General features: G+C 47.3%; 2 long non-coding RNA genes across 2 annotated transcripts in view; one reads left to right on the forward strand and one right to left on the reverse strand.

The window, feature by feature from the left end:
• Positions 1-20,908, forward strand: part of LOC144299909 (uncharacterized) — a 383,693-nt gene that overhangs the window by 301,738 nt on the left and 61,047 nt on the right. The window lies entirely within an intron of this gene.
• Positions 12,661-14,629, reverse strand: LOC144299907 (uncharacterized). Its single transcript, XR_013366544.1, has 3 exons — positions 13,531-14,629; positions 13,274-13,435; positions 12,661-12,823 (listed from the first exon to the last, which is right to left on the reverse strand). It is a non-coding gene; the product is annotated as an uncharacterized LOC144299907 (long non-coding RNA).

Consider the following 20,908-nt stretch of genomic DNA (forward strand, 5'->3'; position numbering starts at 1 on the left):
TGCTCCCACTGTTGGGAGATGGGCACAACAGGGTAGGTAACTCAGAGAGTCATGGGGGGAGGGAGGGGGAGGAAAGAGCTGAGGAAACTCATCAATCCAGAGGAGACATCTTAGTGAATAACAATTGTTTCTGCAATTAAAATAATTCGCTGGTTGGGAAAAATTATTCTCCCATAGGAATGGTAATACCATCATTTATTTCTTCCTCCAGGAAAGTCACCCTTTGTTCCCTTCGAAGGGTAAATTCAGAGTGAGTAGTGGCTAAGAACGTTGGTTCTGGAACCTAAAAGAGCTGTCCAGGAGGCTCTGGGTCTCCCCTCTCTAGCTGTGTGATGATGGGCAGGTTACTTATCCTCCCTGGGCTTCCATCTCTTCATTGGAGAAGTTCATTAACCTATGGCCATCGTTGGGAATAAGTGAGATACAAGTCTTTAAAGATAAAGTCTAACATCCTGGCACATATTAGATGCTAAATGAAGTTAATTATCACCGGACTCCATAACTTCACATTTTGTACCTAGACCTGTTCTTTTGTCTCTTGGGGTACAATCTCCCAAAGATTGTTCCCCAAACTAGAACTTTCTATGGGGAAAACAGAGCAGTTATTGCTGTATGAGATTCATAGATGTTCTGATTTCAACAATATTTACAGAGAAAGGTGACATTGTTCTAGTGATCAGAAAGATCAAACAACAAACCTGTTATTATTCCCTGTGAATTTTCAAGAAAATTATTCCAATTTATGTAAATACATAAATTGTGTCTTTCAAATAAAAGGCAGTAAGTGAAAGCAATGCCTCATTTGAAATCATAAAGGAAAAAAACCCCTCACCACTTTCATTCAACACAACCATCTGCTCTCTTTTATGGCTTGAGCAGTTAGGGGATCTCTCAGCATTCAACCCATCCATTTCCCACTCATCGACCAGCCTGGCCCTTTCGTGATTCTCAATTGGCATATGGTGCCCGACTCTTAGCTCAGACCCCAGTTCCTGGAGGTGTAGACACCTGCCTAAGAGGGACTTCCAATACCAACTGCTTAATTGTCACACCTAGAGTGAGCTCATTTTCTTTCCTTCCAAATCCATCAACACTCACTGAGAACCTCTGGTGTGCAGGGCGGGAGCAGGAGGTAACTAGGAAGTAGGCAATTGGGATCAACAGGGACCATGCCTCTTGCCCAGACAGGTTTCATCCGGAGCCTTCTTTCCCTAACCATGTGATCCTAAGCATGTACCGAGGGCTTTCAAACCTCCACTCCCTCACCTACGAAGTGAGAATCAAATACCTACTTTAGAAGACTTCCAAGGTTCCAATGAGATGATACATGTGATGGGTGATGCTCAACCCATATGCGCTGCTCCGCGGTGTTTCTGGCCTTCTCTATAATCACATTTAACATAGTAGTACGGCTCCTTTAAATAGAGCATCACCCGAAACCAGTTTCTCTGTGCAGGACCGGCTGCATAATTGGAAGGGCTGGTTCAAAATGAAAACGTAGGGTCCTTGTTCTTAAAAGAAAACCCAGCCTGGATATCGGCAAAGGATACATTCAAATGCAGAGACAAGAAATGGGGGAGGAGGGCTGAGTATCACGCACATCTCCTCTGCTCTATCTCCCTTGCTTTTTGTCCCATCGGACCTCCAGTACCAAACACAAAGATAAAGCTATTAAGAATTTTAAGGTGTCAAGAGGAGCGTGTTAAGCCAGGTGAGGACCCCTCAGAGCACAGTCCCTGGGTGAGCCATGGGACAGTGCTCCTCACACACCCATGACACCGGTCATGACTCTGGGACATGACCGAGGTACAAAGCCTCCAGAACAGACAGCCTTCCTACTGCTTTCTCACTTCCTGAGAATCTACCTCTGGCTTCTGAGATGCAGGAGGTGACACTTTTTCATCTCCAACCCCTGGCAAGCTTTGTACCCAGCATCTACAGTCACGGAACCCTCACGGGGTTTCTTGCGAGTGACAGTTGCTCTCCCCAATTTACAGAGGAGGGAAGGGAGGCAGGAAGAGGTGACAGGACCTGCCCCTAATCGAGCAGTTACTGAGTATTCCGCCGGGATCTGAGCCCTGTGTCTATGGTTCCCTCTGGGCAGCTTCCCCTATTCCACTTGGGCATAGATACTCCCCAAGGCCCCCACCTGCACACAAGTATATGTGCCCAGTCCCCACGTCCCTACCAGCTCCGCTCATCGTGCTCTGAACTTTTCAAACACAATAAGCCTGAAAAGCAATACATACAGTCAGTTCCAAAAATAAATGGATGCCCGTGGATACGTCTATGATTGACACAACGTATTGGCTGGTTTCACTGTTAATTAATGCAGAGAGGAATCATTAAATCAGATCAAATTCATTTTTAAAAAAATGTTCAACTCTGCTATGCTCTCCTCTCCTTGCCTTTGTAAGGGCTGTATGGACGGCTGGGGGGAGGGCACAGGGCACAGATACCGCGATTTAATTTTTCAAGTAACACTGTTCAAATAAAAATACATTTGTTTGAATGAGATTGCCCTGAAACAGCGTTTGCATTGATGGTCTGGGAGTAATTCTATTAAGCCGGAGCATATTTTTCATCAGGAGGCAGGAAAAGAGGGTGATGGAGGGAGGGAAAGAGGAACCAAAGGCAGAATGTAATGTTATAGAGCTGCAAAAAAATCAAATATTTTAACCCATTTTATCTTGGGTTTCTCTGCTGAGGTTGCTAAGTATTCTCCAGCCCGCTGTGGGATTCAGGGGGCTCCTCCCCATGGCAGACATGTGTGGGCTCTGGGGTTCAAACGTACCAAGTGCTTGCCATGCCAGGTGAGCTGGAAGTCCTGCAGGCCTGAGGAACATTTCTTATTGCTCCTGGTGAGAAAGGCGGCTTGAGGAAGCACTTTGTGCGCACGTGTGTGTACATACGTGCACATACACACAGGTGCTCATGCCACACGTGTATGTACACATGTACGCAAACATGCGAGCATAATGCACTCACATACATACACATATGCACACTGTACACACATGCATGCATATAGTATGCACGCACATAGATGCATAAATACATACAGGAACACACATGTGCATATATGTAACATCTTCAGATGAGTTTATATGTATATGTACGTATACATATGCAATGTGCATATGCATTTACATATGCATGCAATACATGCACACACACATATAAATAATCATCTTTAGATGAGACGGTGTTTAGGTGCATCCACACACCCACACATACACATGTATATACAACGTACACACATACACACAACATGCATGCACATATATAACATGCATGGAACATGAATTGACAAGCATCCATATACACGCTTGCATACATACATACATGTGTCACCTTTGGCTGAGAACCTCTGGTGTGCAGGGCGGGGGCAGGAGGTAATTAGGAAGTAGACAACTGGGATCCACAGGGACCATGCCTCTTGCCCAGGCAGGTTTCATCCGGAGCCTATGAATCCACACACGTATACAACATACATACACATACACATTGTATGCAATCTACACATGCATGCCTGTGTATTCATATATATCAGATGAACACCTTTAGATGAGACTGTGTTTATACACACATGCATTCACCTTCACGTATACATTTGTCAGCCTGAACAAGTGCGCAAAATAAATTTAACTGCCACTTGTGGAGTGCTTGCCACGAACAGGACACTGTGCTAAGTGCCACACAAACCTGACTCACTAGATCATCCTTCTAAATCTGTAGGCTCTGTACATGTGCGACAGTATTCCCTCCATTTTACAGATAAGGACAGATGCACAGAGGGGAAGGGATTTTCTCAAAGCTACACGTGGTAAGCGATAGACCAGTGATGGATCCTAAAACTTGGGTTCTTCATCTGTTTTAGGTTTCTCAATCAGTTGACAAACCCCCAGGAGGTCTTTGAGGAAATCACGATTTGCCTACTTTCTTAGCTTTCCTGTCTGCTCGCTGGAAGAAATGGTCTCTGCCCCCTGCTTCAATCAGGAAGCTGAAGGGGGCTGGTGGTGGTCAGCTACGATCCAGGAACCATCTGCTGCCATCTCTGCCCCCCAACTCCGACCCCGAGAGAAGAGTGGTGCACTTTCTCTTTGCTTTCCTTCCTCCCCTATGTCTTCTCCCCTTCCCTTTTCTTATAAGGACACTTGCTATTGGATTTAGGGCCTACCCAGAAAACTCAGCATGATCTCATCTTGAGAACCTTAACTTCATTACATCTGCAAAGACCTTTTTTTCTCCCTAAGGTCACATTCACAGGTCCTGGTTGGACATGTCTTCAGGGACAGCCGCACAACCCGCTATACTCCCAGAGAATCTTTTATTCTCTTACAGTTTCTAATCCTTCTCCTCCCCCACCACTCATCACCTTCTAACATATATTTTACCTATTTATTTTTCCTAGTGCATGTTTATCTCTCCCTGCAAAAATATAAGCTCCCAGAGGGCAAGAAACTTTGTGTGTTTTGCTTACCCATGTGTCTCAAGATCTTATAACAGTGCTGACACACAGTAGACTCTTCATAAATACTGTTGCTCTCTGTATGTACCCGGCTCCTGGACTGTGCCGGGAGAATGGCAAAGCCAGAGCCTCTGTCTTCCTCCTTATTATACCTTTCAGGACCACCTGTGGTCTGACACGCAGGAGACAGCCAATTAAAATGTGTTACATAATTGCTATCTTCATGGAGCTCTAACTATGTATAGACCTTATCCTAAGCACTTTCTTTTTTCTTTTCTTTTCTTTTCTTTTCTTTTCTTTTCTTTTCTTTTCTTTTCTTTTCTTTTCTAATGATTTTATTTATTTATTCATGAGAGACACAGAGAGAGAGAGGCAGAGACACTGGCAGAGGGAGAAGCAGGCTCCATGCAGGGAGCCTGATTGGGACTCAATCCCGGGACCCCAAGATCAACCATTGAGCCACTCAGGTGTCCCATCCTAAGTACTTGCTGTGCAGTGAATCCCTTCATCCTCACAACATTATGGGAGAGGTGTCATCGACACGCCCATTTTACAGATGAAGAAACTAGGTTTCAGAGAGGGGAAGTAAGTGGCCCAAGTCTGTGGAACAGGTCATAAAGGTAGATCCTGAATGAATCTCTACAATACCATCGTTGTAGCACTTCAGTGAGCTTTAATTTCTACTCTAAAAGCAACACGCATGCACTTACATAAATGTCTGCAACATGAATATCCATGCGTGCACACGCCTGTGTATGCACTCACACACAATCACCCTTGGATGAGACTATGTGTGCATACAGATCCACGTGTGCCTGCACACAGGCAGACAGGCAGACATGTAAGCAGTACTTGGCCGGGGAAGCAACAGGTGGCTTCATCATTTCATTGGAGGTCGTCACCCAGCCCGGGTCCCCCGGGTGGAAATCTTCCAGACACTTGAAAATAGGTGGTCAACCCCCATGGCTCTGATGGACAGTCTGGAGCACGTGCAAGACCTATTGGCAAATAGGTCACCCTCACTTTTTTGCAGTCTGGTCCAAACGGGACTTCTGTCCAGTTGCCCACCTAACACAGCTGGGTGTGAGTCAGGTCCCCACAGCAGTGCTGTAGGGCCACTGTGACATCTGGAGTAGGCGCCGCAGGCCCCTGAGGCCACCTGTGATTTGAAGTGAGCAGCTTCTTTGAGCTATGTCGAAAAATAGTACTGAGCGGGGCCCACACAGGACTCTGGAAAAGGCTGAGCTGGGACAGTCTTTGTGGAGGAGAGAGAACCCGAATCCCAGTCATAGCTTGCCAGTGAAAGTCCTCCAGTTGAAAACCGTGTTCCAACTCTCTTTACTGGATGCCTGGGAAATTGGCTGCTCAAAGTCATGTGTCCCACGTATTTCCCTTAAGGCAGGTACAGGAGAGGTTTAGGGAAAAAAACCAAACAAACAAACAGGTACAGGGAGAGGAAAGTAAGATCGACCTTCCCAAAGTCCCCGCTGTGCACCGGCCCTGGGGAGAGCCTAGCAATCGTGGTGATTTTTAGCCTTGAACCGCACACAATAATCATCAGAAGAGATTTTTGAAAAACATACAGGACACCCACGACCCAAAGCCAGAGATTCTCAATTGGTTTGTCTTGGCTGGGCTTGGACAAAGATATGTTCCAGAAGCACCTCCGGTGATTCTATTGTGAAGCTGGAGTCAAGAATCAACCAACCCACCGGTTCAGTCTTTGCAGCAACCCTCCAAAGTTGACACTAGCTGCACCTGCTATTTAGAGATGATGAAACCACAGCTCAGAATAGTCAAGAAACTAGGCCAAGGCCACACAGCTAGCACGTGGTGGGGCTGGGACACGTGGCCGGGAGCATCCCGCTCCATATTCGGGTGTTTATCTTACTGCCAGGGTAGTCAAGGTGAGCTGGGCCACCGGACGCCTTCAATCTCACTGGCCGTGGCCCGCAGTCACGTAGACCTGGTAATGATCAATGCCATTGGAGTCCAAGTGGCTCTATCCAAACAGTCCTCCCGGAGGACTGAGCCTTGGGGACTCAACCTTGCGCAAGTCAGATTGGACTCCTAAAAACCCAACAATCACGGAGGCAGGGCTGGATCCAGAGGTGGGGGTGGGGGAGATGTTATCCAGATAACATGGATTTTCGCCTTGTCCCTTTTTCTGATCCCAGGGTTGGCTGGGATCATTCCCAAAATCCCCTTGAAATGTACCTTCAGAGAAAAGAGAAGCACCAGGTTCCCTACAAGGGATGTCGGGCTCCCGAGGGGGAAAGGGGCAATTTGGCCTTCTGTCTCTTTATTGCCTTAATTAGCTGTTTGGTGACCCGGCAGTCTCTTTGATGCACATCCAATGTCGGCCCGTGAAATATGGGGAAATGTCAGCCTGTCGAGCAAGGGTCAGCCAGACTGTCAATACTGCCGTCCATCAGGCTGATCCAGGCGGGGTGCCGGCCTGCAGTGAGATGATTGAGCCATCTGTCCCCTCCCCCTGGCCAAAGTGTTGGTGGCGTGTGGAACATAGCCGGTGGCTGGAGGTGAGGTGACAGTGTCGAGGCCACGGGTCGGCCGACTTCAAACCAGAGGCCTAGGGCAGCAAACAAGAGGGAGAAAACAGAGAAAGCATGGTCCAAGTTAAACAAACTACAGAAAATCCAGAGGAAGACAGAAAGTCAACAAGTCAGGAAAGGAGGAGGATCTCTGTGACACCCAGTGGGTGGTAAGGCCCAGGGTTAACCCTGTCTGCACTGTTGGGCTTTGGGAACATAGAAACTTTCTCTGAGACATTGCAGTGATACCTCACACACAGAGAAACAAAAACCAGTAGATTTGAGAGAACCGAAACATCTGTGTACACTAATACTATGACTCGGCTGAAAAAGAAATACATCAAAATGATTGCGGATGCATTAATAAAGGTATACCTATTATAGTAAAGGAGGTGAGTCATTCATTTCCCAAGTCCAAGTTGAACATCGATTATATGCCATGAGTTATTGTAGTTGCTGGAAATATTACAATAGTAAATAAAGCAGGCACAAATCCTTGCTCTCAGGGAACTTTCTTGATAATGAAAATGGATTTTAAAAGAATAATGGGGGATTCCTGGGTGGCGCAGCGGTTTGGCGCCTGCCTTTGGCCCAGGGCGCGATCCTGGAGATCCGGGATCGAATCCCGCGTCGGGCTCCCGGTGCATGGAGCCTGCTTCTCCCTCTGCCTGTGTCTCTGCGCCTCTTTCTCTCTCTGTGACTATCATAAATAAATAAAAATTAAAAAAAATAAAATAAAATAAAAGAATAATGGTTAAATTGTGTTGTGGGTTAAAATGTGCAATAAAGAAACATAAAAGAAAGACTTAAAGAGTCGGGAAGTGGTTTGACATTTTTAATAGGGTGATAAGAGAAGATGGCTCTCTGAAGGTGACATTTGAAAACAGTCCCAAAAGAGGTGAAGAGGTCAAGAGAGACAGTAACACAAATCTCTGTGGGAGGGTATTCCGGACAGAGCAGACAGCCAGCGCTAGGCTCCTGAGGTGGAAGAGTGCACGGACTGTTCAAGGAACTGCATTGAGGCTACTGGAAGAGAGACAGACTGAAATGGGGAAGAAGGCCAGTGAGAGATGAAGTTGGAGGAATAATACAGGCTAGGCTTTCTTTATAGGGCCTCTTTATAGGGCCTCGCAGACCATGGAACAGCTTGGAGCTTCCATTCTGAGGTAGCTGGAGAGTTGTGGCAGGGTTTTGACTAGGGCAGTGACATGATCTGACCCCTTTGGCTACTTCTTGGAGAATAGGTTGCAGGAGGCAAAGGCAGAAGCTGGAAGACTGATTAGGAGGTTTCTAGGTGGGATTCTCTGAAGTGAGGTGGCATGAAGTCTGTGTCTGTATCTATATATTTCTTTTTCTTTTTCTTTATTTTTTAAAAAAGGTTTTATTTATGTATTCATGAGAGCCACACACACAGAGAGAGGCAGAGACACAGGCAGAGGGAGAAGCAGGCTCCATGCAGGTAGCTCGATGTGGGACTCAATCCCAGGACTCCAGGATCATGCCCTGGGGCAAAGGCAGATGCTCAACTGTCAAGTCACCCAGGTATCCCTATACTTCTTTTTATATGCAATCACTATATATACCTATATATGTAAGGGATGTAAGGATGGTTCAATGAGTGGATGGATGGACGAGTGTATGGATGGATGAGTGGATGGATGGATGGATGGATGGATGAGTGGGTGGATGGATGAGTGGATAGATGGATGGGTGGATGAGTGGATTGATGGATGGGTGGATGCATGTATGCCTGTATGTATGTATGCAGGGATAAGTATATGGATGGATAAATACATAGATAATGATAGTGTTTTCCTACAGAGAAGTATCCATATAGTGTTATAAATACATACGTATGCACACCATATATATGTGTGTGTGTGCATATACATATATATGTGTATTTACTTGGCTATTTCATGTGGAAGAAGAGAAACAGAAGTTCCAGTGTGTGAGGGATTAGAGAAACAGAGTCACTGGGGAAGCATTTGGGTGGGCAAAGGAAGCTGAGATTGGGCCAGAAACACCCTTAGATAGCACATTAAGGAGTCTGGCCCTGATCTGTGAGCACAGAGGAGCCATGGAAGGTGTTAGTGCAAGGAGGTATCATGATTAGTCTGGTTTCAGAATGATCCCTGACTGTAAGCAGAGGAGATGCGCGGGGACCACAGAAATGGCTTTGGCAGTTGCCAAGTGGAGGCCCAGTAGCCTGATCTAGAAGGTGGTGGTGAGGGTGGAACAGATTTGAATATATGCCCCAGAGCATGGTCAGCATATAAAATTGAGAGGAGCTGGTAAGATAATGGTGGGCTGAAATTATTCTGGTAGAAATTTGTGATGTAGTCACATGTCCTCTTTGCAGTGCCAGACCCCACGAAACCCTGCCTCACCTCCTTCCACACAGCCCTCTCCTCTCACGTGCTTCTCTCCATGGAGGAAGGCCTTCTCTGTCTCTGTATCCTTTTGTCTCCCTGTCAACTTTCTCCCCATTCAAGACAGCTCCCATGCCCTCCTCTATGAAGCTTTACTTGACACATTTACACTGGTTTCCTCCCTGATGTAACTTGTTCTCCTTAGATCCCAGTTGCGTACTGTAGAGATTCAGGCTACCACATGAGGTTGTGCAGGTTGGGCACTGTACAAACAGTCTGGCCAAAGTGGCAAACGGGGGCTGAGAGTCATGAATTTGCCAAACCCTGACTTCTCAGACAGGGTGTCTTTTTCTAACTCACAGAAAGCATGGTGTGGGCTAGCCCAGATTGCCACCTTGAATCATAATTATCCATTAACTTGTCAACCTCTCTTACTAGACTTAGATCATTTCTCCTTTGCTAGCTCTTAGTACCATGTCTGAATATTTACTGAAAAAAATGAGTGAACAGATGTATAGATGGTGGGATAGAAGAAAGGATAGTATTTGTCCCAGCAGGATGAATTAATCAACACAGAAAAATAATAATTAACTTACGTCAAGTAGCTCATTAGCAACTTCTCGGAGCATCTTGTTAAGATACCACCATTCCTCCACACCAGGGGATGACAAATTTTTTCCTAAAGGGCCAGAGGGTATTCAGCTCTGCTGTTGCGTATGAGAGAAGTGGTAGACCATGAATAAACTAATGGGCATGGCTGTGTTCCAATAAAACTTTATTTACAAGCACAGGCAGCAGATAGCTTGCCTACCCCCCTCTAGATATCTGTCTCACCCAGAAATTCTCCCCTTGATTTGTTTCTTCCCAAGGTCCCCTTCCTCCATGTCCATTTTGTGATGATCTATGATGATGATGGCAATGATGATGATGATGATGATGGGAGTAATGGTTATTACCAACATTTATTCTATGTTTGTTTCGGGTCAGGCTCTGGCCTAAGCCTTTTTCACATACAATCTTAATTAATTCCCACAACTACCCTACAAGGTGCGGATGCTGCCCCAGAGCGTGGTAAAAAGCAGAGGCACAAAGAGATAAAGCAGCCCAAGGGCACATAATTTTAACTAGCAAAGCTGGTGGTCTGACCACTGGGTCTGGGAGATTAACAACTAGACTCCACGTGCCCGGATCACGATGTTAGGAGTTGAGAGCAATGAGAGCAGCCTTTGCTGAAGGCTCACTCTGTTCCGAGCGTGTGAATACACATTAAATGCTCTAGAGTGCTCCCTCTGAATTTTCTCAGCCACATGGGAAGCTTAGCACCTTGCTGTCACAACTACCCAGGGTCACACAGAAACAAAGCTGGGTTTGTACATACAACCTGCACCATGCGCTGGTTGCCGGGAACTTTCTAGAAATTGGACTGTTTGACTCCACGGCCTTGCCTCCCCTGATGCCACGCTGGGTCCTGAATTTCTTCCTCCCTGCAGGGGGCTGTGCCTTTGGACTCTCTGGGTGCCTTTTATCTTATCGGACCCTTTCCCCTGCTCACTTTGCTAGCTGTCACGTTTGTTATTCTAGGATAAACTTTCGGCCGATGTAGCACATACTTTGGGGTCAATGCCCCATGTTATCCCAAGGATAGTTCAAATATTTGTGGCCTTGTCAACCTCCATCTCACTGGACATGTGTCATGGCAAGCGGGAGGGGTGTTTTATGCCTGGAGACCGGTGCGAGCCAGCGCGTGGCAAGAGGCCCTGCCCGGGAGGCAGCAAAAAGCAGGTGGCAAACACTCAGGTTCTTGGTCCTGGGTTGGAAGAGCACAGCCCGTCAAGAAGGAAAGGGGAGGCGGGCATCAACTGAGTATCTCCAATGTGGTGCTCGCACATGCACTGATGTAAGTGATCTCGGATCTGCCAGAAGGCAGGCACTCTTGATGACTATTTCATTGACAAGAAAACTGAGGCCACCACAGGGGTTCCTAACCTCATGTGTGCGTGCGTATCTGTGTACACCGTCAACTTTTCAACAGTATGCTGAAGCCTGTGTTCCAATAAACTTTATTTACAATCACAGGCAGCAGATAGTTTGCCTACCCTGGGTCTAGATATCTGTCTCACCCAGAAATTCTCCTCCTGATTTGTTTCTTCAAAACAAAGAACTCAGGGGCACTCTCTGGGTGGCTCAGGGGTTGAGCATCTGCCTTCGGCTCAGGTCATGATCCCGGGGCCCCAGGATCGAGTCTTCCATTGGGGTCCCCACAGGGAGCCTGCTTCTCCCTCTGCCTATGTGTTTGCCTCTCTCTCTCTCTGCGTCTCTCATGAATAAATCAATCAATAAAATCTTTAAATAAAAACAAAACAAAGAACGCAGACTCATGCTTCAAAATCCATAAAATCAAATACATAGGGTCAGTAGGGAAACCAGTGTGGTCCAAATACAGTTAACAAATAAGCAACTGACACAGAGATATTTGAATTTCTACAGCAATTCTTTTTTTTTTTTTTTTTTTTATTGGTGTTCAATTTACTAACATACAGAATAACACCCAGTGCCCGTCACCCATTCACTCCCACTCCCCGCCCTCCTCCCCTTCTACCACCCCTAGTTCGTTTCCCAGAGTTAGCAGTCTTTACGTTCTGTCTCCCTTTCTGATATTTCCCACACATTTCTTCTCCCTTCCCTTATTTTCCCTTTCACTATTATTTATATTCCCCAAATGAATGAGAACATATAATGTTTGTCCTTCTCCGACTGACTTACTTCACTCAGCATAATACCCTCCAGTTCCATCCACGTTGAAGCAAATGGTGGGTATTTGTCATTTCTAATAGCTGAGTAATATTCCATTGTATACATAAACCACATCTTCTTTATCCATTCATCTTTCGTTGGACACCGAGGCTCCTTCCACAGTTTGGCTATCGTGGCCATTGCTGCTAGAAACATCGGGGTGCAGGTGTCCCGGCGTTTCATTGCATTTGTATCTTTGGGGTAAATCCCCAACAGTGCAATTGCTGGGTCGTAGGGCAGGTCTATTTTTAACTGTTTGAGGAACCTCCACACAGTTTTCCAGAGTGGCTGCACCAGTTCACATTCCCACCAACAGTGTAAGAGGGTTCCCTTTTCTCCGCATCCTCTCCAACATTTGTTGTTTCCTGCCTTGTTAATTTTCCCCATTCTCACTGGTGTGAGGTGGTATCTCATTGTAGTTTTCATTTGCTCTGCATCACTTGCCATCAGGGAAATACAAATGAAATCTACAGCAATTCTTGCAACAACGGGGCCCTAACAACCAGGATGGCGGAAGTGTCGTGAGATTAAGGGACGCTGAAGTCTTTGTGACACCAGTGTGGGGGTGGTGGGCAGGCCAATCTGTGATTTCCATCGGTGCCAAGGAGATGGCCATCCTGCCAAGGGTCTGTTGCCTGTATTCATAACGAAAAGAAATGCTATGTTTCGGTTCAAGGTTAGTGACAACAAAGATGTGATGTATTTTCTAACCTACCAAGGTCACAGGTGCCTTGAAATCTATCCGCGGGGCCCTGGGGAGGGGGGGTGTCTGGGGCCCCCAAGTCAGGGCGCCTGAACGGGTGAGCACTGGGTTGGGGCCAGGCTGCAGAGCTGCACATTCACCCCAGCCATCACGACCCCCAGCTCCTCACATGGTGGCCTCTGGCTTTGTCCCCAAGCAAACCAGTTAGCCGTAGCCGGACTGCTGGGGGGAGGGCAGATGGCCTTTGGAGCCAGGCCTCTCTTTGATGTGCGCATTCTCTCAAGGTCCTTCCTCAGTCAAGTTGGGCGAATCTGAATCTCGGTGGCCCCCCTGCAAGCCCTCCCTGGGTGATCATTCCCCAAACAGTCCAAAGACCTCTTACCCGGTTTCTGTTAGGTTGTTTTGTTTTGTTTTGTTTTTCCGGCAGGGTAAACTGGGGGCCTGGAGGGCTGGACTTTCAGACAGGACTTTAGACTTTGAAGAAGGAGATCATTTTCAGATAAGTCGTCATTCCGGGCCAGGTGTAAGAAACAGAGTGGCTTTGCTTAAGGAAAATACAAATACGATTAAAATGTGGCAGCTCAAGGGCTGAGCCATCAGGGTTCTCGGGCATACATGGCTCTGGGTGGAAGTCCTTACCTGGTAGGTGGCTCTGGGGAAGTCACGTGCACTTGCTGAACCTGTCTTTACAGATGGAGAAACTGAGGCAGCCTCAGAGATGCTGAGAAACCTGTTCAAGGCCATGCAGCTCTGAGGGGATGCTGGGATTAGAATGCAGGTCTATCTGACTGTGGAGCCAACGGAGAGGCTGAGGAAAGAAGGCAGGCAGCTCCCAAGAACAGCAGCAATGATGCTACCCAGAACAGCAACAGCCCCTCGGAAGCACGGGGCTATGTACCAGGCACTGTGTTAGGCACATACGCATGTTTTCTCGAACCTTGCCACCAGCCCTGAGTGGTAGGGATCGATTCCCTCCTTGCTACCGCTAAGAAAGCTAAGGTCAGAGAGGTGATGTGACTTTTCCAAAGTCACGCAGCGTGGCTGGTGGAACCGCAGCCTGGCTGAGCCTCACCTCTGTCCGGAAGCAAAGCCCCGAGATCTCTCCGGGGGTCAGGGCACTGTCCCTTCCAAGGCAGAAAGCCAAGCGGTCCCGTGCTCAGTGGGCTGATGATGGCAGCTGGTCCGCTGGGGTAAAAGTCAGCATTGGCTGCTCTTGAGGATGAGTTGAGGGAAGGGGCCCAGAATTCTGGAACAGGCTGCAGAGGGCGGGGCAGGGAGGCCCTAATCCATTGGAAGGAGAAGCTGTTTAGTGACCTCGCAGATGCTCCAGGGCTGGCTGGGCTGCAGGGCTGACACGAGGTTGTGGCTTCTGTCCAAGCGGACCTGGCAGCTCCAAGATGAGAGAGCTGTTGCCCGGGATGTTCTTGGACAGGCAGCTACCAGCATCACGGAAGCATGACAGTATCTTCAGCACCACCTTCTTGTTTCCCAGACTGTGAACTTGAGCTTACAGGACCCCTGCATGACGCTTCTATGGCCTCGTGGGACCCGGCTCGGAGCCTGACCTCTCGTGCAAGGGGCTGCGCCCCGCCTGTTCCCTGGGCCTCTCTTGCAACCCAGAACTCACATCTGCAGCCCATCTGGCTGGGCCGAGGAGCACAGTCCATCGTCAGGGGAAAGGAAGCCTCTCTGTGGGTATTTCAGGCCTGGCCTGGAAAGCCTAACCCTCCTCCCAAGCCAAGATAAGTGGAGAAACTCAGCCCAGTGGGCTGCTTGACAGAGAAACTTCTGGCCTTGACTTTCAGATACCTGAGTCATCTCTCCTTGGGCCCATCCTGGACTTGACTTCCTTGCGGGGGCCTTTGATGAACAAATGAGATAATGGATATGCTTTGAAAAAGATAAAACGCTGAACAAAAGGCTGGCCACAGCAATGGGTGTGATGGATTGGCTAAACCTTGAACTTCCTTCTGCCCAAGGGCAAAGACTGCTCCCAACCTTCCTGTCTCTGGGCTCTTGGACAGCCAGCTTGCCTCTTCCTATCCCCATTAGAGTGTGTGACATCCATTAACCGGTGGAACCATCAACAAAGTATGATGATGCTTTGATCAGGGTTTGAATGTGCCCATGTTACAGATGAAGAGACTGAGGCAAGGAGAAATTCAAGGACATGCCCAATATCATACAGCTACTTGGTACTGACCCAGGCTTTGGACCTAGTCCTACTCATTCCAAACCCTGACCAAACACCAGGGATTTAGCTAAGATGTCTTCAGCTAGAATAAAATATAGCACAACAAGAGGAGCAAGAAACATGTGATTTTGCAAAAATGCCCGTGTCAGCTCCTCCAAACCTGTAGAAAAGATGGCTTTCCCTCCTCACTGCAGCTGGGGCTCTTGGCATGAGCTGTATCAAGTGGATGTCCCACTGCAGAGAGATGAGAGATTGTAGGATCGCACACTTGGAAAGAATTCTAATGACTATTTAGGGCCAGCATCCCCCTCCACTACAGCGCTGCCAAGAGGCTGTCCAGCCAATGCTTGCACACTTGCAGAGATCCTGCAAAGTGGCCTAAGCTATTCCCAGGCAGCTCACAGTTACCTCGTACTCTTTTGACAAATTGACAGAACCTGTTAGATTAGAAAAGGTGCTCTTCCTACTACCCAGAGTTGCATGAGGAAGTATAGGAGTATCCACAGCTACACTGTAATAGCAAATGTTTGAACCAACCAATTTATCTCCAAATAGAGGAGTGAATGCATAAAATGTACTACAGCTGACCCTTGAACAATGTGGAGGGGTTAGGGGCAATGATCCCCAGGGCAGTTGAAAATCTGCTTATAACTTTGATTCCCTGAAAACTTAACTACTCATAGCCTATTGTTGACTGAAAGCCTTACTGATCACATAAAGAGGTGTTTAATACATATTGTGTGTGTTCTACGTATTATGTATCATGGTATTACAATAAAGTAAGCCACAGAAGGGACAATGGTAAGCAAATCAAAAGGACTGTTTATTGAAAAAAAAAAAAACTCTGTATAAGTGGACCTGCCCACTGCATACCTGTGTTGTTCAGGGTCAATTGAATATTCCTTCAGTGGAACATTATATAGTCATGAAAAAGAATATGCTAAGTCCAAACCTATCCCTATAGGTAAATCTGAGCAGCACAGTGGTAAATGAAAAGCTCTCACTTCTGGAGGTCTTATACGGTATTGTATGGTGTGTGTTAAAAACAACCAACATGAAAAGAAACTTTACATTTTCTACAGTAAATATATGTATGCAAAGGTATTTGAAAAAGTTTACAAATGTAATTAAACTGACAACTGTGGTTGTCTCTGGGAAGGAAGAGAGAGAGACGGTGGGCTAAAATTTGCCCTATTTTTTTTTTTTTTACCCCTGAAAATATATATGTGTAGGTGGGTTTGCATTTTTCCTGGAGCAAAACCTCTGTTTCCACAGTGATTGCTTATATATATATATTTTTTTTTAATTTATTCATGAGACACAGAGAGAGAGAGAGAGGCAGAGACATAGTCAGAGGGAGAAGCAGGCTCCATGCAGAGAGCCCAATGTGGGACTCAATCCCAGGACCCCGGGATCATGCCCTTGGTCAAAGGCAGACGCTCAACCACTGAGCCACCCAGTGCCTCTACAGTGATTGCTTCTTACCCCGTTTTCAACATACAACCTATGTCTTTTCTCCTGTACATGCTCCTCTTTCTCTTCCTTCCCCCTTCTTCATATGCTTTCTGAGATAAAAAAAAATTTAAAAAAAATACAAATAAGAAAAGACCCACTCGTGTGCCTATAATCCAGAATTAACTATTATGAACACATTGGCATATTTTCTAGCTGCCCCTCTTTTATATTTGTACATCTTAAAATCACCCAGTAACACACGTAGTTCTTACGTACAATGGGAGCATTATCACGGTGAAGGAGAACTCTTCTTGTTCAGTCTTTTCTTGCTCCACCCAGCCACACATACTGGCATGAATTCCGGATACATATTCTTATTTTAATATGATTTTTACATACTATATATAAATTCTTAACAATAGAGAGGGCCCCCTGGGTGTTTTTAATTTCTTAACTGGGATATGAATCACTTTGTGACCGGATTTTTTTTCATGTCACGTTTTCAAGAAATCCCCCGTTGACATACGTTCATCTACTTTGATTGTAGTCTTAAAACACGTACATGTATGGAGTTATCTGTATCCAGTCCACCTGGTGGTGGTTGACTCCATTGTTTTCTATCATACAAGTTCTATAGTGGACTTACTTGGATATGTCTCCTTGTGCATTTCTCCAGGGGGCATGCCTTCCCTCCCCAAGAAGTGATATGTACTTCTTTCCCTTAATAAGCAAGTGTGTCCAGAGTTGAATCCAGTCTTCTAAATGTGGTCTCACCAGACTAGCCAGTCAATGAACATTTATTGGAGAACCTATTACGTGCCACTGTTACATGGAGAACACAAGGCAAGTATTACCCCTTGTCTAGTTAGAGTTTATAATGTCATGTAGGAGACCAACAGTAAATGAGGATTCCAGGCTGTTCATTAAATTTAAGTGTGCAGCATTGTATGAAGCAGAATGGGGGCAATAGGAGCAAGGACAGGGGACCTAGCCTAGCCTGGTTCAGGGAAGGCTTCCTGGAGGAGGTGATGCCTAGCTGCATTCCAAAGGTTGGGTGAGTGGAGAACCAGATGGCAGGTAAGCATTTCGGAAGAGGAGACCTAGAAACAAAAAAGAACAAGATAAGTGTGCTCCTATCTCAGGGCCTTTGCACATGGCTGTTCCCTGGTTGAAATGTTACCATCCAATTTCTTTGGGAGATCCCTGGAGATCTGCCACTCCCCCACATTTGTGATCTGTGTGATAGATTACATCAATAGGTCCTATGACCTGACCGCCCAATGCCACTTGGTCCTTGTAAAGAAGAGCAGAGGAGGGGAGGTTGCTCTGGTTTGGCCTCTAGACCTGGCCAACAGAACCCCTGTTAAGGCATAGACTCTGGAGCCACATTGCTTGGGTTCAAACCCTAGGTCTTCTACTTTCCAGCTGTGTGACCTCAGGAAAGTGAATTCCCATTTGAGTAGGCTGTAACATAAGGATAAAAGTACCCTCTAACACTGACAGTTACAGTGAGGCCTCAGTGAGGCCTTAGATCAGGGGCCAGAGCATAGCGAGCACTCAATCAATGGTGGCAAAAATCATAACAGTCATAACAGTAATAATGTGGGCTGTTCTTTGAAAGACCAAAAGGAAGTAGGCACTGTCCCTGGGAATGAGAAAGGAGAATTGCCCACGCGAGACCTCCAGACTGTCTCCAGAGACAAGGTGAGCAAGTAGAGCAAGTACCGAGTGACGGATGACCTTGAGCCCCAGCCGCGTTTCCTGGAAGCCCTTTAGCCTTGAACCCAAGGCTGACTCTCCAGCTGGACTGTGGGTGTGGAGCCGAGTAAATACTTCATCATTGATCAGACCCTGTGGTCCAGATGTTTCCCCAGAGGCTTAGATGTGGGTGAGTGGGAGGTCCCCTCTGGGTTTGGTTAGCTGTGCCTGCAGAAGAGGCTAGAAGAGGAGGTGGGGGTGGGATACATCTCAGGCCTGCTCCTTGGGACCTCTGACCTCTGTCGTCATTCGTGGACACAGTGTAACTTCTGACCAGTGTAGGCAGGGAGCCCTGGTATATTGGGTCCTTGGGATCTCTAAATCAGTAATAACACAAGTGAATGCTAACTGTGTTTTGAATACATATCACGCACCATACTAATCATATATGATCTTGCTAAAAGCTTTCTGCAACTCTAGGGTGCCGGTCCCACTTTATCTCCATTGTCTAGAGCAGGGAAACTGAGGCTCAGGGAGGTAAAGTCACTTGCCTGAGGCCAGTTGGGTCAGCGGCAAATGGTTATTAGTGCAATCTTTCCCCCTCTACAGTCTGTCACTTAGCAGCCGGGATCTTGGACAGGGAACTTAGCCCCTGTGTGCCCTGGTTTCTGGGACCATGATGTGACATGCAGACAATCCTGCTTCTTGTTGCCAAAAGGATTAAAACCGGTTCGTGGATGTCCGAGGCTCATGGCAGTAACTGCTTTGCCACAACAATGTTATTGCGGATCGTTTGAATTGTGAATACACTTCTTCCTTGGTGTTTGCTGGTCATTTTATCCCTTTATTTTGTGAACAGTCTCTATGGCTTTCCTTCACTAGATTAACATTTTGATAAGCGTTTTTGTTTTGTCTTTTTGAAGACTGGAGAAGCTTTGTGACAAAGACTGGTACTCAGCACCATGGCCCCTACCCCATGAGTCTGGGATGAGGATTGATCACAGGGGCTAGGTCAGCTCTTGACTCCCTGCAGCCTTCAAGGGCAAGATGGAACCACAGGGTGGTGGCCTCCACACTGGGACCCCAGCAGAAAGACTCCAGGGGAACAGCGAATCAAGAGTTCATACAAGAGTTAAAAGAGATTCCCCTGTTAGGGGACCACCCAGAAACACGCCAGCCTCATTGAAAAGATGCAAAGTCTTCAAGAGAAGATCTATCTCCCTTCTATTGCTGAAGAGATCTGAACTCCCAAGGGGCCTGACTTCCTGCCTGGGCTGTCTCCAAAGCCTCTCGCCTTAAACCCTGGCTGTCTAGCTCTCCTCTTCCACTGTCCCTTCTCTCCATGCCCCCCTGCTGCTGGCCCTGCCCCGGATCCTGGCAACATCCTGTTCTTCCCCTGAACTAAACTCCCCTTCCAGCTTCCCAGTGCGATAGGAATCTTAAATAAATGCTTCCTGTCCCTTGACCACCTTATCTCCCATTCCTCCCGAATGGCTGACGTTCAAGAACTACAGGCAGTGCTGCACTCCCTTCTAATTTTAAACCTGCCCTCTGAAGCTCTCTCCTCTTCCCTCTGAAGGTTTCGGGAAAGGCTAGTGGGTGTCAGAGGTCCCTGGTGTCCGGCTGAGTCAGCAGCAGCAGAAGGCCTCCTTCTTAAGTTCCCAGGGGGGGTAGTCTGGAGCTTGGGATCCTGGGCAAGGCCGGCCCCTCTGTAGCGCCTGTCCCTGCAAGGATGGTGTACTCCATGGGGAGTAGATGCTTGGTGCGTCTTTTCTGAATTCATGCACGAGTTTAAAAATGAAAGGGGTAGCGGGGCACCTGGGGGGTTCAGGGGTCGACGGCCTGCCTCGGCTCAGGTCGTGATCCCCAGGTCCTGGGATCGAGTCCTGCATCGGGCTCCCCACAGGGAGCCTGTGTCTCTCTGCCTCTCTCTCTGTGTCTCTCATGAATAAATCAATAAATAAAATCTTTAAAAAGAAAAAGAATGAATGTGGTAGAAATAAACCCACACATATGGATGAAGTGAGGAGCTAGGAAAAGTTCAGACACACTGACTCGTCCTCTGCAGAGGGCACAGGCCCACTCCCCAGTCATTAGCATCTGCTGGTGATGCAGAACCCTGACTCTCCTCCCCAGGAGCCGCAGAGCCTGCCCACTCTTGGTCCTCAGGGAGGCTGACTTCTGGAGATGTCATGGGACCCGCTCCGGCTCAGCCAGTCAGAGTGTTGCTGGCCAGTGATTGGTTGTGGATGATCATGTGTCTCAAATTGGGCCATTTGGACCAATGGAAACTGGATGCTGCTGCTTCTTTTCGGAACTCCAGAGAGATGCTCTTTCAGGTGGCTGTTCCTACCGGGATGAGGAGTCCACTGAGAGCTGCGAGTGGCCTCCTTGACACCCCCGTGGGATGGAGCTGACACAAGGGGAAGAGGAGCTGGGGCCCAGAAAGAATGTTTGAGGGATGCCTGGGGGGCTCAGTGGTTGAGCGTCTGCTTTTGACCAAGGGCATGATCCCGGGGTCCTGGGATCGAGTCCTGCATCGGGCTCCCTGCATGGAGCCTGCTTCTCCCTCTGCCTGTGTCTCTGCCTCTCTCTGTGTCTCTCATGAATAAATAAAATCTTGATAATAATAAAAAAAGAATATCTGAGTCCCCAAGCCTCTCTCTGAAG

Source organism: Canis aureus, chromosome 27 (genome assembly GCF_053574225.1).
Source record: "Canis aureus isolate CA01 chromosome 27, VMU_Caureus_v.1.0, whole genome shotgun sequence".
Lineage (NCBI taxonomy): Eukaryota > Metazoa > Chordata > Mammalia > Carnivora > Canidae > Canis > Canis aureus.